Source organism: Staurois parvus, unplaced genomic scaffold (assembly GCF_062004578.1).
Source record: "Staurois parvus isolate SC_StPar_1 unplaced genomic scaffold, SC_StPar_1.0 ptg000415l, whole genome shotgun sequence".
NCBI classification, from domain to species: domain Eukaryota; kingdom Metazoa; phylum Chordata; class Amphibia; order Anura; family Ranidae; genus Staurois; species Staurois parvus.
In genome coordinates, this window is record NW_028318211.1 from 5,523,353 (window position 1) to 5,537,362 (window position 14,010).

Sequence of the window (14,010 nt, forward strand, 5' to 3'; positions counted from 1 at the left end):
ATATATTTTTAAATGCATTCCAAAAATGTAGATTGAATGTATTTTTAAAGGCATACAGTATGTAAATGTATTTTAAAAAATATTTACATAAATCTTGTAATAAAAATGCATTTCAACATACAATGTATATATATACATATATATATATATATATATATTTATTGAAATATATTTTGAAATATATTGAAGATGGCCAAAATTGTAGCATTTCAAATATATGTCAATATATTTGGGAAGAATATTTTTAAAATATATTTCAAATATATTTTTATTCCATATGAGTACATTCAATTATTGACACATTATCAAATGTGTGGATGGGGGAATCAAGTTTTTTTTTTTCCGTTCAACCCACTGGTTGAAAAAAAATGAATTATGATTATCTATGGGCTGTTTAAGCCTGTTAGGGCCTGTTTCAACAGGCTTTTGTTTACCCCTGACAGGTTTTGCAAATCTATACAAGTCTATTCGAATGCATGAAGCAGGTTAACAAACTGTCAGAAAAACTTTATGTTAAATTCTGAATGACTTCAAAAGAATTTTAAACTGATGTCAAACTTATCTAATCAACAAAAGCTCAAAGCCTGTTGACACAGGCCCTTGAACAGGCCATAGATGGTTCGAATCTCAGCCGGTTCAGCAGGGATCAGCCGAGATTCAATTGAGCGACCATATTTCCTGCAACCCGAGATCATCTATGGCTGGCTTTAGTCAGTCCACCCAGAGAAAACAATGCTCTCTCTGCGAGGGTGATATCTTATCATAACAGTTAGTAAATCCCAAATAATGTTTAAGAAAAAAAATTTTTTTTTCAGTGATATTGCACTTTTAAGGGAATTCGTAAACAGTGTAGTAGACACTCTTTAGTATTCCATTGTGCTTCCACAATGTAGTGACCATACTGGCACTATGCCCCCAGCTGATCTTTCTTGAGCTCCTGTAGTTGTCACACAGCTAGCACAGCAGCCTGACAGGGATTCAGAGACACTAGTTTCCCATCAGGTCACTCTTCTTGTGATTGACAGTAGGCAGTGGGCAGATCCGTAGCTAATAAACAGCCAAGTATTGGCTATAGAATCCACCCGCTGCCTACTGTTAGTCACAAGGAAAGAGTGGACCTGATGAGAAACCAGTGTCTCAGCTTCCCCATCAGGCTCACTGTCAGCATCATGGGCTGTTGGCGGTGAAGCCAACAGTATCCTTAGAAACCAGTAGAAGGTGGAGAAGGGAGGGGGTAGAGGTGGCAAACATGCTGTCTACTACACATTGTGTAGAGACAGGTACTCTGCCTGTTTCTGTATGCCAAGTGAGAGTTGGTCTTAATCACCTCCAATTTTGTTAACTACAAACTGAGGTAATTATTTTTGGATTTGGTGTAGTAACAGGGCCACTTTGGAAACATCTGGTGAAGGCAATTTGAAAGGACCATACCACCAGAAAAGTGTTAGGACTTTATTGAATTACCGTGAATTATGCTTAAATCTTTTAAAATGATCTTCTTCATGAAAATAGCCCCAGCACCACTCCAAACTGCTCTCAACCAAGCAGCAAGCTGATGGAAAGGATCACTGCTATCTATATGTGAGCAGTGGTCTATCTGTAGAGGTCCCTTGCTAAGCCAGAGTTCTCCTATCATCAGGGAGTCTGAGCAACTTGTCAAATAGTACATTGTGTTGTAGTACATGTGATAATTAAGCATGAGACACTACAAAATCATTTCTAATTGTACACAATTACACAGGAACCCTGTATTACTGTAACATTTGTAAATCGATATCATTAAAAGACACCTCTTATCCCTGGTCACAGTGTATATGAGATGCATACCAATTTAGTTCTTGACTCCATTTGAAAGCTTACATTGAACTTGCAAGGCAAGACACAATATTTATGGCCTGTTCTGGATTTTTATGATTGTTTTAAAGGATCCCAGTTCCTGGTTATAAATCAGCATATTAATATAAGGCCATCACCAGTTAAATTTAACAGTCTTATTGTCAGCAATCTGTTCAATGGTGTAAAAATACTACAATGAATTGTACCTACTGTACAGGATGCCGGGAGTGTGTCCTGGATGGCAGGTATATTTCTCCACTATTTGGATTGTGGTCCCTTTAAGGGAGAGCTCAAGAGCCATTGTTAGTACTCAGGGGATCTCACTTATGCAGGGTGAGGGCAGAGCCATGGATAAGGGGGTACCACTGGTCCTCTTGTATGGGGCCCAGGCAGCTGGGTAAATCAGATGTGTGTAGGGAGGGTGGTCGGCATGCGGGAGGGGGAGCAATTACTGGAACCAATACCCTCTCTGAAGCAGCTGAAAGCCTGCTTCTCCTCCTCTCCCACTGGCTTTCAGGTGCTGCAGAGAGAGAGCCATACAGGGGATTGGTTTCAGTACCTGCCCCCCCCCAGTGCACCCATTGCCCTCCCTGTGCACCATGTGTTTCCCCCTGCTTCCCAGGCCCCCCCGTATTCCACCACCCCCACAGTGCTGCTGGCTTCCCTCATTCCCACCGGCAGCTGCCAGCACACAATAGGATCCTTCAGAATGGAGAATGGGGGAAGGGTATAGCCCCTTCCTTTCCTAAATGAACACAATGAGTGATCGGTACCGATCACCATTCATTAAAAGTGAAGCATAGTAAACTGTATTTTTCTTGGGGGGGTGGGGCTATCAGGTTGGCTGTATGGGGCCCCGTGGTTTCTAACAGCAGCCCTGAGTGAGGGATTCACGGGTAGTCCAGTCAGAGAGGAGAGGACTGCTTTTCAGTACTCTCTGGTAAGTCCTCTTTAGGGACCCAGAATTTTGGAGGTTCAAAGTTTTCTGAGGGAAGAACCTCCAAGCCCTGATAACAGGGACTCTGATCATGAAAAGGTTAAGCCACATGCAAGGAAGTCTTGATCAGCAGCAGGAAGGAAGCCTCAGATGTCTGAGAGGCAGAGTGGAGTGGGTCACAAGCTGCAAGCAAGTGTGAACTCTCTAGCAACTGAGACAATTACAGATGAACCCCCGTGGCCTTTGCAGCACCCTTAAACAAGTGGGAACCCTAAACCCCAATGTGGGTCCAAGAGTCTAGTGGTGAGCCTGCTGTATGGTTTTCTTATACCAGGACTTTGGACTGTTTGATTTACTTCTCCTATAGATAGTTTTTTTGTGTTTGCCTATTTTGAGAGTCCAGTAAAGACTATTTACTTTTACAAGTGGCTTTCTGGTGATCTCGGGCCCTCCATATCACACTACCTGAACAGAAAACAATCCATGGGCACTGACAACATATAATCCTCAGATCTTATCATACAATGAAACCATCATGGTTGTTAAAATATTTCTAAACTAATTGAATACATGAAAATATCATGTTCCTAATGGTTACTGGAACATACTTCAAACCCATAATTTACTTTTTTCTCTCTCTGAAAGGATTATATATAACCATAGATTTCTTAAAGCATTTCTAAAGTCATTTTTTCGGTTAAAAAAAATAAGCATGTTATACTTACCTGCTCTGTGCAATGGTATTGCACAGAGCAGCCCTGATCCTCCTCTTCTGGAGTTCCCCGTCATTGCTCATGGCTCCTGCTCTTCTCTGGCTCTTCCACTTTTCTGTTTGCCCCCATAGCAAACCGATTGCTATGGGGCCAGGCATCCAAGCTGAATCCCCAGCTGGGCTTTGTGTGTCTATTGAAACACACATTACAGCTCCGCCTTGCCCCATGCCGTCTCCTTACAGCATGGGACTGACAACAACAGGAGCCAATGGCTCCCAGTGGTGCGTCAATCCCTGTGAGTAGATGGAGAGGGAAGAGAAGAGATTAAGTCGTGCACAGCATTGGATCAAATGAGGACTCAGGTAAGTATTTAGGGAGATGGGGGAGCAAAGCAAGCTGTAAAACATGTTTACCTTAATGCAGGGAATGTACTAAGGTGAAAAACATTTGAGCTTCAGAGCCACTTTAAGAATAAAAGTCCAGGGTCTCTTCCCTGTTAGGTGTGGGATTCTAGAATTACCCCTATTATAATATAATCATCGATTGCTTTGCTTGTTTTACAGCATTTTATTCTGTGGTTGCTATTTTTAGCTTTTATCATTTTGTGGTTGCTGTGTTTAGCTTTTATTAATTTTATTTCACAGACAGGCAAATAAATGCCATTTCACACCCGTTGCTTACCTAATTGTCCTGTTTGTTTTCTTTGTACAGTAAGAAGATTAAGCAAGAAGCACATAATTTGAGATTTAACTATATAGTAGTACTGGTAATAGATCAAATTCCTTCATTCGGCATGCACAATGAATCCAAAACACAAAAGGGTTGAAGGCTTCTGATGGCTACGTAGAGTTTTCAGAAGGGATTTGAAACATGTCCAATACTTTGGATGTGGCTGTGCAAAAAGTTCATCTTCAGTATGTGCTGAGCCAGCATCCCTTTGTTGGAGGAATCTAGACAAAGCTAACCAGCCAGCCAGCCTTCTAACATCACTGTGCATTCCCATAATTCAAAAACAGTGCAAGAATATAGAAATCCCAGCTGTAATAAACTCCAATGTTACACCCTAAAAAAGTCTGTCTGTGGGTTGTGGTTGGGATACCAAAGGCTGGCAGCATTGTACCTTTTGTATCATGTGTTATTTTATGCCAGATCCATTAGACTATCACCAAACAGGTAAATGTTCAGGTGTTTGGTCGAAGATTTGGTCCGAATTTGTTTTCAGACTGAACTTTATCCCATCCTACTCTCACCAGAATATGAATAGAGGAGGTATTCTCCAATAGGGATAGTCCATTACCCACAGTTATTACCTTTTGTATCACTAGCCCCTCCCTCTTAGATTGTAAGCTCCCAGGATCAGGCCCTCCTAACCTTCTTGTATTGAACTTTACTGTTGCTGTATTGTCTCCCATTATATTGTAAAGTGCTGAGCAAACTGTTGGCACTATATAAATCCTGTATAATAATAATAACAATAATTTCTGGTGATCCTGGTGACAACCAAGAATTCCCTCACTTTGGAGGGATTTCCTCTCATGTCCTGTCTTGGCTATGGGACAAAAAGTGAGAAGAAATCTTCTCAATGGGACACAGATGAAAAAAAAACTCACAGGGGTTATAGTATTCCTTAGATTGTAAGCTCCCAGGATCAGGCCCTCCTAACCTTCTTGTATTGAACTGTATTGTTGCTGTATTGTCTCCCTTATATTGTAAAGCACTGAGCAAACTGTTGGCACTATATAAATCCTGTATAATAATAATAACAATAATTTCTGGTGATCCTGGTGACAACCAAGAATTCCCTCACTTTGGAGGGATTTCCTCTCATGTCCTGTCTTGGCTATGGGACAAAAAGTGAGAAGAAATCTTCTCAATGGGACACAGATGAAAACAAAACTCACAGGGGTTATACTATTCCTTACTGTATCTAAAAAAAAATTGCCTTCTGGTTTACTTTAACCAAAGAATAATGACTTATAGGCTTGCCTTGGCATTGATGCTTTCCAAGTGCTGCAATGATTTTTTTTTTCCTTTTTTTTTTAATTAAAAAACACCAAATAAATAAAGTGTTGCTAAGTGAATTAATCAATAATAAGTACAAAACCATATAATAATAAAAAATCTTGTGAATGCCCATAAAACTCAATAGTGATAACACAAATATATGAATAGTCCGTGATTACTGTAAAAAAACAATGACAAACTAAAAAGTGATGGAAAGTCCATGAAAAAAAGTGAGTAAAGTAATCCAAAGTCTATGAAAGTGAATCTTCTATTTCACCATGTGCAGCAAACTGACAACAAAGTGCTCCATAGGATTCCTCACATGGATGTAAACTCACCAAAAATATTTGCCTTCCAACTCTTTTTTTTGGTTTATAAATAGAGGCATCTTCTGTACACTTAAGTTGCAATCAGCGCAATATAATAGATGTTGATCACATCATTACATTTATTTTATAACTTTTTTTGCTGCAATTATAATGTCTGAGGTTTTTAATGTCAGCATAAACCAAAACTGCAAGTTTAGAGGCATGCAGGGGTTAAGTGACATGCTGGACAAAGCAAGCCCTTCCATGAATGCCCCAATGTGCTGTGTGCATATACTTTATATCTACAGAATATATACATAGTAATAGAAATGAGCGGAGTAAATATGGTGAAATTACTTCCACCACAAAATTATTGATTTTTGTGTTTACTGATGTTTCGCTAAAGCAGAATTTTTCATTTTCATTCAATGAACTGTTTGCTTAAAGTGTTACTAAACCCACAACAGCAAAATCAGTCTGTATATGCAGTAAAGCATGCTTGTTATGCTCACTGTGGAATCTAAGGGGTTAATGCTCTGCATTATGTAAAAAGACTGTTTGATCCTTTCTTCTCTGTCCCTCTTCTTGTTGAAATGACCATCTGATACAGACTGAACCCGTGGTCACATGCACATGCTTAGTTTGGTGTGTATTGCTAGAGAGGGTATTTTTTTTTTCTTGGGAGGGTGAATGTGATCAGCACAGGGCCAATCAGCACTGTCCAGACAGAGGGTCAGAGATTTCACATCCTCCTAGAGCAGAAAGAAAACTCCTCCTACAAGCTTGAACCAGTGCTCTGCTGAAGTCACAGGACTGCTCTAACTTCTGATGAGAAAAGGTATTTAGCAGTTTATATTTACTAAAATAATTGCACTTCCATGTTCTGTATACTATAGGAGACCAGATACAGTAAATGCAAGGTCCTGGGTTTAGTAACACTTTAAATATAATTGGATATACTGGGTTTTTTTTCTTTCTTCAGGGAAGCAGAAAGTAGCTTTTATGACCCTTTTAAGTAATGAAAATCCCATTGCACTCTTAGAAATCACCATGGAAAACAATTTCCAAATTTTGACTGAATTTTCAGGGGAATGAAAGTTCTCAATTCCATTCTTCCCTAAATAGAACTAGACACTAATGTCTACCAAAAATAAATTTAATAACCAGTAATTAAAGGAACAAAATGCTGCATTATCATGCTATGCATCAGTGTTTTCCAAGCGGGGTTCTGTAGAATCCTATGGTTCCGTGAGAAGTCCCCAGGGGTTCAGGGGCCCTATAATGTGCCCAATGATGTGCCTCATGTTCTGCTATGTGCCGCATGTCTGCTGTGTGCCCCATTCCCTGCAGTGAGCCCCATGATGTGCTCTGTGTTCTGCTGTTACCCTGTGATGTGCCCCATGCCATGCTGTGTTCCCTATACCTCGCTGTGAGCACCATCATGTGCCGTATGTTCTGCTGTTAGCCCCATGCTCTGCTGTGTGCCCCATGATGTACCCTATGTCCTGCGTGAGCCCTATGATGTGCCCCATGTTCTGATATGTGCCCTATGATGTGCCTCAGCATAACATGGGGCACATCATGGGGCTCACAGCAGGTCATAGGGCACACAGCAGGGCATGGGGCACATCACAGGGCACACAGCAGAACATAGGGTACATCGTGGGGCTCACGCAGGACATGGGGCACATCATGGGGCACACAGCAGAGCATGGGGCACATAATACAACATGGGGCACATATTGGGCCTCACAGCAGAACATGGGGCACATCATGGGGCACTCAGCAGAACATGGGGCACATAGCTCACAGATAGGCATATGGCACAAAGCAGTCCATAGGGAAAATCATGAACATGGGGCACACCAGGGGTCCCACAGCAGAACATGGGGCACATCATGTGTCTTACAGCAAAACATGAGGCACATCATGTAGTACACAGCAGAACATGGGGCACATCATGGGGCTCACAGCAGAACATGGGGCACACATCAGAACATAAGGGGCACATCATGGGGGGGCACACAGAGCAGAATATGGGGCACATAGCACAACATGGGGCACATCATGGGCCTTGCAGCAGAACATGGGGCACATAGCACAGCAAGGGGCACACAGCAGAACATGGGGCACATCATGGGGCTCACAGCAGAACGTGGAAAACATCATGGGGCTCACAGCAGGATATGGGGCACATCACAGGACACACAGCACAACATAGGGCACATCGTGGGGCTTACAGCAGGGCATGGGGCACATAATGGGGCACAGAGCAGAACATGAGGCACATAGCAGAACATTATGCACATCATGGGGCTCACAGCAGGGCATAGGACACACAGCAGGGCATGGGGCACATCATTTTTACCTTTGAGGAACCCCTAGCAAAAAGTTTGAGATTTCAGGGAACCCCTAAAATAAGGTTCAGATCTACAGCTCACGGAACATTGGTGTGATCAGTGAGTTGTGATATAACAAAAATTATTTTAAGAAATAGCATTAAAAAATAGAAAAAATATTAAAACTTACATACTTTACGTGAAATGTGTGCTGTTTTTTTTCTGCACAGATGCTCATTTCTGGGTTAAACTTGAGATAAGCAGTGTACAGTGAGGAGCAGGACAGAACACAGGAGGGCAGAAGGACACAATACGGGGGGGGCAGCAGCAGCAGGTAAAATTATGGGGCACGTCAGGGCATATTACATGGGGGGCACAGCAGGACACATTGTGGGGTACAATAGGGCACATTACATAGGGGGCAGCAGGGCACATTATGGGGCACACAGCAGAACATGGGCACATCAGAGCACACGGCAGGGCATATAGCACACAGCAAGTTATGGGCCACATCATAGGGCGCACAGCAGAACATCATGGCACATCTTGGGGCTAATGTGTTGTTATGTGTTGTGACGTAACGCATAGGGTGGGCTGATGACGTCAAGCCGCAAACCGGAAGTCTACGTGCCGCCATTTTGCAAGTGGGATTACAGCAACTAACAATCTGGAGATCACTGTATCAGTGAGTTTTTAAACTGTGGTGTCCCAGTAGGACACATTTTAATGTGAGTGCAATATATATATTTTAAATAAAGGCTGGTTGGTTGTACATACTACACTATATTCAGCTCTTTTTCTCTACATGACTGCAGAGTGGAGTGGATTCATTATAAAGTGTTGGCAAAGAGTGGGAAGAAGTTGTACGTTATACATACCTGCCCGGGTTAAAAGGGAAAAGCGTAGTTTGACCTGTCATTATGGGTCAAGCACTAAGGTGAGTGCATAAGTGTGTTGAAAGGTGGAGGAGCACAAAAGGGTGATACAGAAGCACTGTACACTTGAATATAGCGGTGTGATTACACCTGTTCACATAAAGTCATCGGGGATTATATGGAACTTTTATTATGGTTTATGTTATATTAAGTATCACAAGCACTGTGGATATAACTGGATATATATATCCAGTACTTATAGCCAGTGTGGAATATATGAAACTTTGCATTATGTTTTATCATTAAGTGTTCACAAACACTGTGGAGTATTGTTCATGTTACACCATCACTGTGATGTCAAGTGCACATTCAGTGGATTCATGGATTATTGTTTGATTTAGGATTGTCACTGTTTAGATATATTCATAGTATTTGCATACATTATTCGCTGCATTTTTTATTTACTTTTGAGATTTTAAAGGTGCTGATACCTTTTCTCAGAACAATATCAACCAATTAATAAAATAAGCAATTTTTATTATACAAATGGTTAAAAATGAATGGGGTATTACGTTCCCCTCAAAATAGTAAGATCAAAACATGCTGAAACAACAGAACCTCGTATTTATCCTCAATATCAGAACCCCCAGACAGCACTTCCCCTCTTAAGTAGATACATGATACAGCATACTGCTTGCCACAAATCAAACAATGTGCCAATCTATGAGAGGGAGAATGTTCCGGATGCCGACGCGTTTCGTACTGTAACTGGTTCAAGGGTACGGTTGTGATTGGCTACTAGAAACATAGAAAGATACCAAATTAGTATACAATGCCAAACATTTAGATGAATCTGACAAACACTTTATTACATATATATTAATACACTTACAGATTCAAACAGAGAGAATTAAAATCGTGTTGATGATATCCTCTAACATTTATGTCAGCAGGTGCAAAGGGAACAAAGAGATGGTATCATAATGGAAAGGACAGCCAGGAAGCAGCCCACAGCCCCAAAGGTCACACACAGGGGGAAAGGGGGTGGCAGTGCAACCCAGTGGTAAGGAAGGTCTGTATTTGTCTAGAAAAGAAACATCAAGGCATCATCAAAATCTCTACTGGGCATTATATATCTCCCTTATGTGATAGCATTATTACTCGTATAAATACCTTCAATGTTGTGGGGTGATCTACAGATCACAGAAAGATATCAGTTACAAACCTAAATGAAAAAATATGTGTATATATAAAAGAACAGCTACATTCAAAAGCAGTATAAAAACTGCATATACACTTGGTGAGCAATCTTGCCCCCCAATGTAACTATAAGGGCCCGTCTATAACAACAAAATATTTACCTCTCCAACCGGAAGTCCCGCTATAGTCTTCCAAGAGTGTCCATTCCATATACCTGAGTCTAGATATAATGCAGCTCCAATATCATCCCACCCCCTATATACAGTGCATTTACTCATATTTTATTTATTTAATTATATCTATGATATACACATTTTATATGCCTACAGCAACTGCCCTTTGAAAATCATTATGCACCTCATCATTCTTGGGTTTTCTCAGATGTTCTGCCAAGGCATAATACACACATATAGTTTCAGTATGCACTTATCAGAAGTGCCTTAAAGAGGTATTAAACCCAAAACCAAAAATGTAATAAATTGCAGCTTAACTGATCTTAGGTGTGGTGGCTGCATTAGATTTATTTTTTTAAGGCTTTTTTTCCTCTCTGTTTTCACCTGGTGATCTAACCAGTAACACACCACCTGTATTACAGTGCCCCCACTCTGGATGAAGGAACACAGGGGCACCATTGGACAGTAGCATTGTCAGTCTGGGGAGAGGGGAGTTTTAGATGTACTTGTTGATTTAGATACACTAACAAATTGAAGCCAAACTCCAGCTCACACTTCATTTACACAAGCAGTTATATAAATAAGAATATTAAAACCAATCATTGTAAGCACCCTATCAGTTGCAAATGGCTTGTCTCAACCCTCTTAATGCTACATTTATAGGACAAGAGAACTAATGCAGCCATCCCATGTAAGGCCCCATGCACACTGGACATTTTTACAGCTGCATCTAGGGGCTTCTGACTTTTTTTTCCTGCCTCTAAACTCTCTCTCTTTTATAGGAGGTTAGAAGCATAGACATTTAGAGGCAGAAAAAAAAACTACTGCCAGTGCTTCCAAATGCAGTAGAGTTTTGGCAGAAAAAACACTTGACTGTTCTACATGAATGTAAACGTATCTAAATGTGTTAACACTAGGCGCGTTTAGCACTTAACCAGAATTTGTTCTGGCCAATTAAACGAATTAACACCCAAAACGCTTAACGGTAAACGTGCCTAAATACGTTACACACGTTTAAAAGCATCAGGTGGTTTATTCTGCCAAAGAACTGCTGTCAGGAGGAAGGACTTCTCAGAATTTTGTTAACTTTTTTGTCTGGGTTTACATCTATGTTTGTCTGAAGCATGTTTGCAACCACTTAATGTGGACTGACTGATTGCCTCTGCTGGAAGTCAATTCCAAGCATCAACTACCCTTTCAATAAAATAATACTAAGATTAGTTTTGAGCTTTTCTCCAGTTAGTTTGAGGTCTTGTCCCTGTGTTCTTGATTTTGTTTTCATATCGAATATACTGCCCTCCTGGTCCCTTTTCATCTCCTTGATGTATTTAAAGGTTTCAATCATATCTCCCCCTTCCCTTCTTTTCTCCAGACTGTACATATTAAAGCGAAGTTCCAGCTCAAAAAAATAAAAAAAATAAAAAAGTCAGCAGGTACAAAAACTGTACCTGCTGACTTTTAAAATACTTTTAAAATACAGCCTGTCCCTCGGTGCAACGGTGTCCTCACCACAGCTGGTTTCACCGGCTGTCTTCTTTCCGTGGTGCCGCCATCTTCAGTGTGGGCACCTGGTTGTGACAGCTTCCGGCTTCACAGACGGGTGCCCACTGCACATGTGCGAGAAGTGCTGCACTTTGTGAATGGCCCCGTATTCTTCCGGGACCTATCAGGTGTCCCAGAAGATGACGGGGAGGGAGGAGGGGAGGACAACTTCCACTTCCGATCACCTAGGCGAACCCACAGTGGGAGCTGGTACCTATCAAATTCAGGTACCCACTCCCTAAAGGTGCCAATCCTTAATGGGGAGCGGGGACAAAGGCTTAAAGCGGAACTTCCCCTTTTGGGTGGAGCTCCGCTTTAAGGTCTGGAAGTCTCTCCTGATATGCTTTGCCCCTCAGACCTTTCACCATTTTTGTTACCATTCTCTTTACTGGTTCTGTCTTATCATTATCTTTTTGTAAGTGAGATCTTCAGAACTGGATACAGTATTCTAAATACTAAAGATCTATATAGGGGAATCAGGACCTCCTTCTTCCTGCTGGAGACACCTAGTAATGCATTCTAGAATTCTATTAATTTTTCTCACTACCTGGCCACGCACTGTTTTCTCATTTTGCAATCATCTGAAATAAGTACTCACAAATCTTTTTCCTTTGTTGTGCTGGCCAACACTGTACCCCCAATGTTGTCTGTCTGTCAAGGGATTCTTTTTCCCTAAGTGCATTATTTTACATTTAGAAACAATGAATTGCAGTTTCCACTGTGTGGACCAATCTTCCAGCAATGCCAAATCATGAAGTGAAATGGAGAGGGGAGAGGGGGTCTTCACAAGGCTAAACACACATTTATTTTGTGTCCTTCACACCAGGGATCCTTGTACAGTCTTTTGACATTTAAAAAAAAGGTCAAGATTAAAAAACACTTTATTTAATTTGTAAATAAAATACAATGTTTTATGCATAAACAACAAAAAAGTAAAGATCCATTAATTGTAATCAAGTGAAAAGAGAAAAGAGTAATGTCATTATTAGAAAACAAGCAATGTAAAATAATTCCAGAGAAAAAGTACATCTCAAAGCAAGTATTTTCAGGGGCTGACTTAGTTTGAGTCTTGTATGTGATTTAACAAACTATAATATTGAATGTTAAAGTGTTACTAAACTCAGGGCCCTGCATTCACTATATCAGGTCTCCCACAGTACACAGAACATGGAAATGCAATTATTATAGTAAATATAAACTGCTAAATACCTTTTCTCATCAGCAGTTACAGCAGTCTTGTGACTTCTGTCATTGTCCAGCAGAACACTGGTTACAGCTTGTAGGAGTTTTCATTCTCCTATAGGAGGATGCATTACCCTTGACCTCTGTCTGGACAGTGCTGATTGGCCCTGTGCTGATCACATGCATTCTCCCAAGAAAAAAAGCAATACACACCAAACTGAGCATATGCAGCTTGCCCCAGAGTCTCTGTTCTATCAGGAGATATTTAGTAGACACTGGAAGACTGGGAGGATCAGAGAAGTCAGGATCAAACATTCTTTTTACACAATGCAGAGAATTAACCCCTTAGTTTCCACAGTGAGCATAACAAGCATGCTTTACTGCATATACAGACTGATTTTACTGTTGTGGGTTTATTAACACTTTAATGTTGTCAAAGGCACAATATTTGGTTAGAACCGTAAATCTATACTTCCAAAGGGGAACATAGTTCATATCACAGATGAATGTATGTCAACTTTTATCAATTATAACATTGTGCATTGGCATGAAATCCTGTAGCTCCAAGCAGCAAGCTAATGGGTGAAAATGAGCATGCCAGCACTGGTCCGCTTCCATGCTTTACACAGTAGGGTTATACAAGGAAGAAGAGGATCCCCAGGTATTTTAAGAAGAAATGACTTAAAATGTACTAAGCTTTGATGACCTGCATCAATCAATGCAGGTTGAGCGCAAGAACACTGCAAAATAACTATTCTTTATGTACCCTGTTTACACTAAACACATACACTAGATTGCCAAAAGTATAGGGACACCCCTCCAACAACAGGTGTATAAAATCAAGCACCTAGGCATGCAGACTGCTTCTACAAACATTTATAAAAGAATGGGTTGCTCTCAG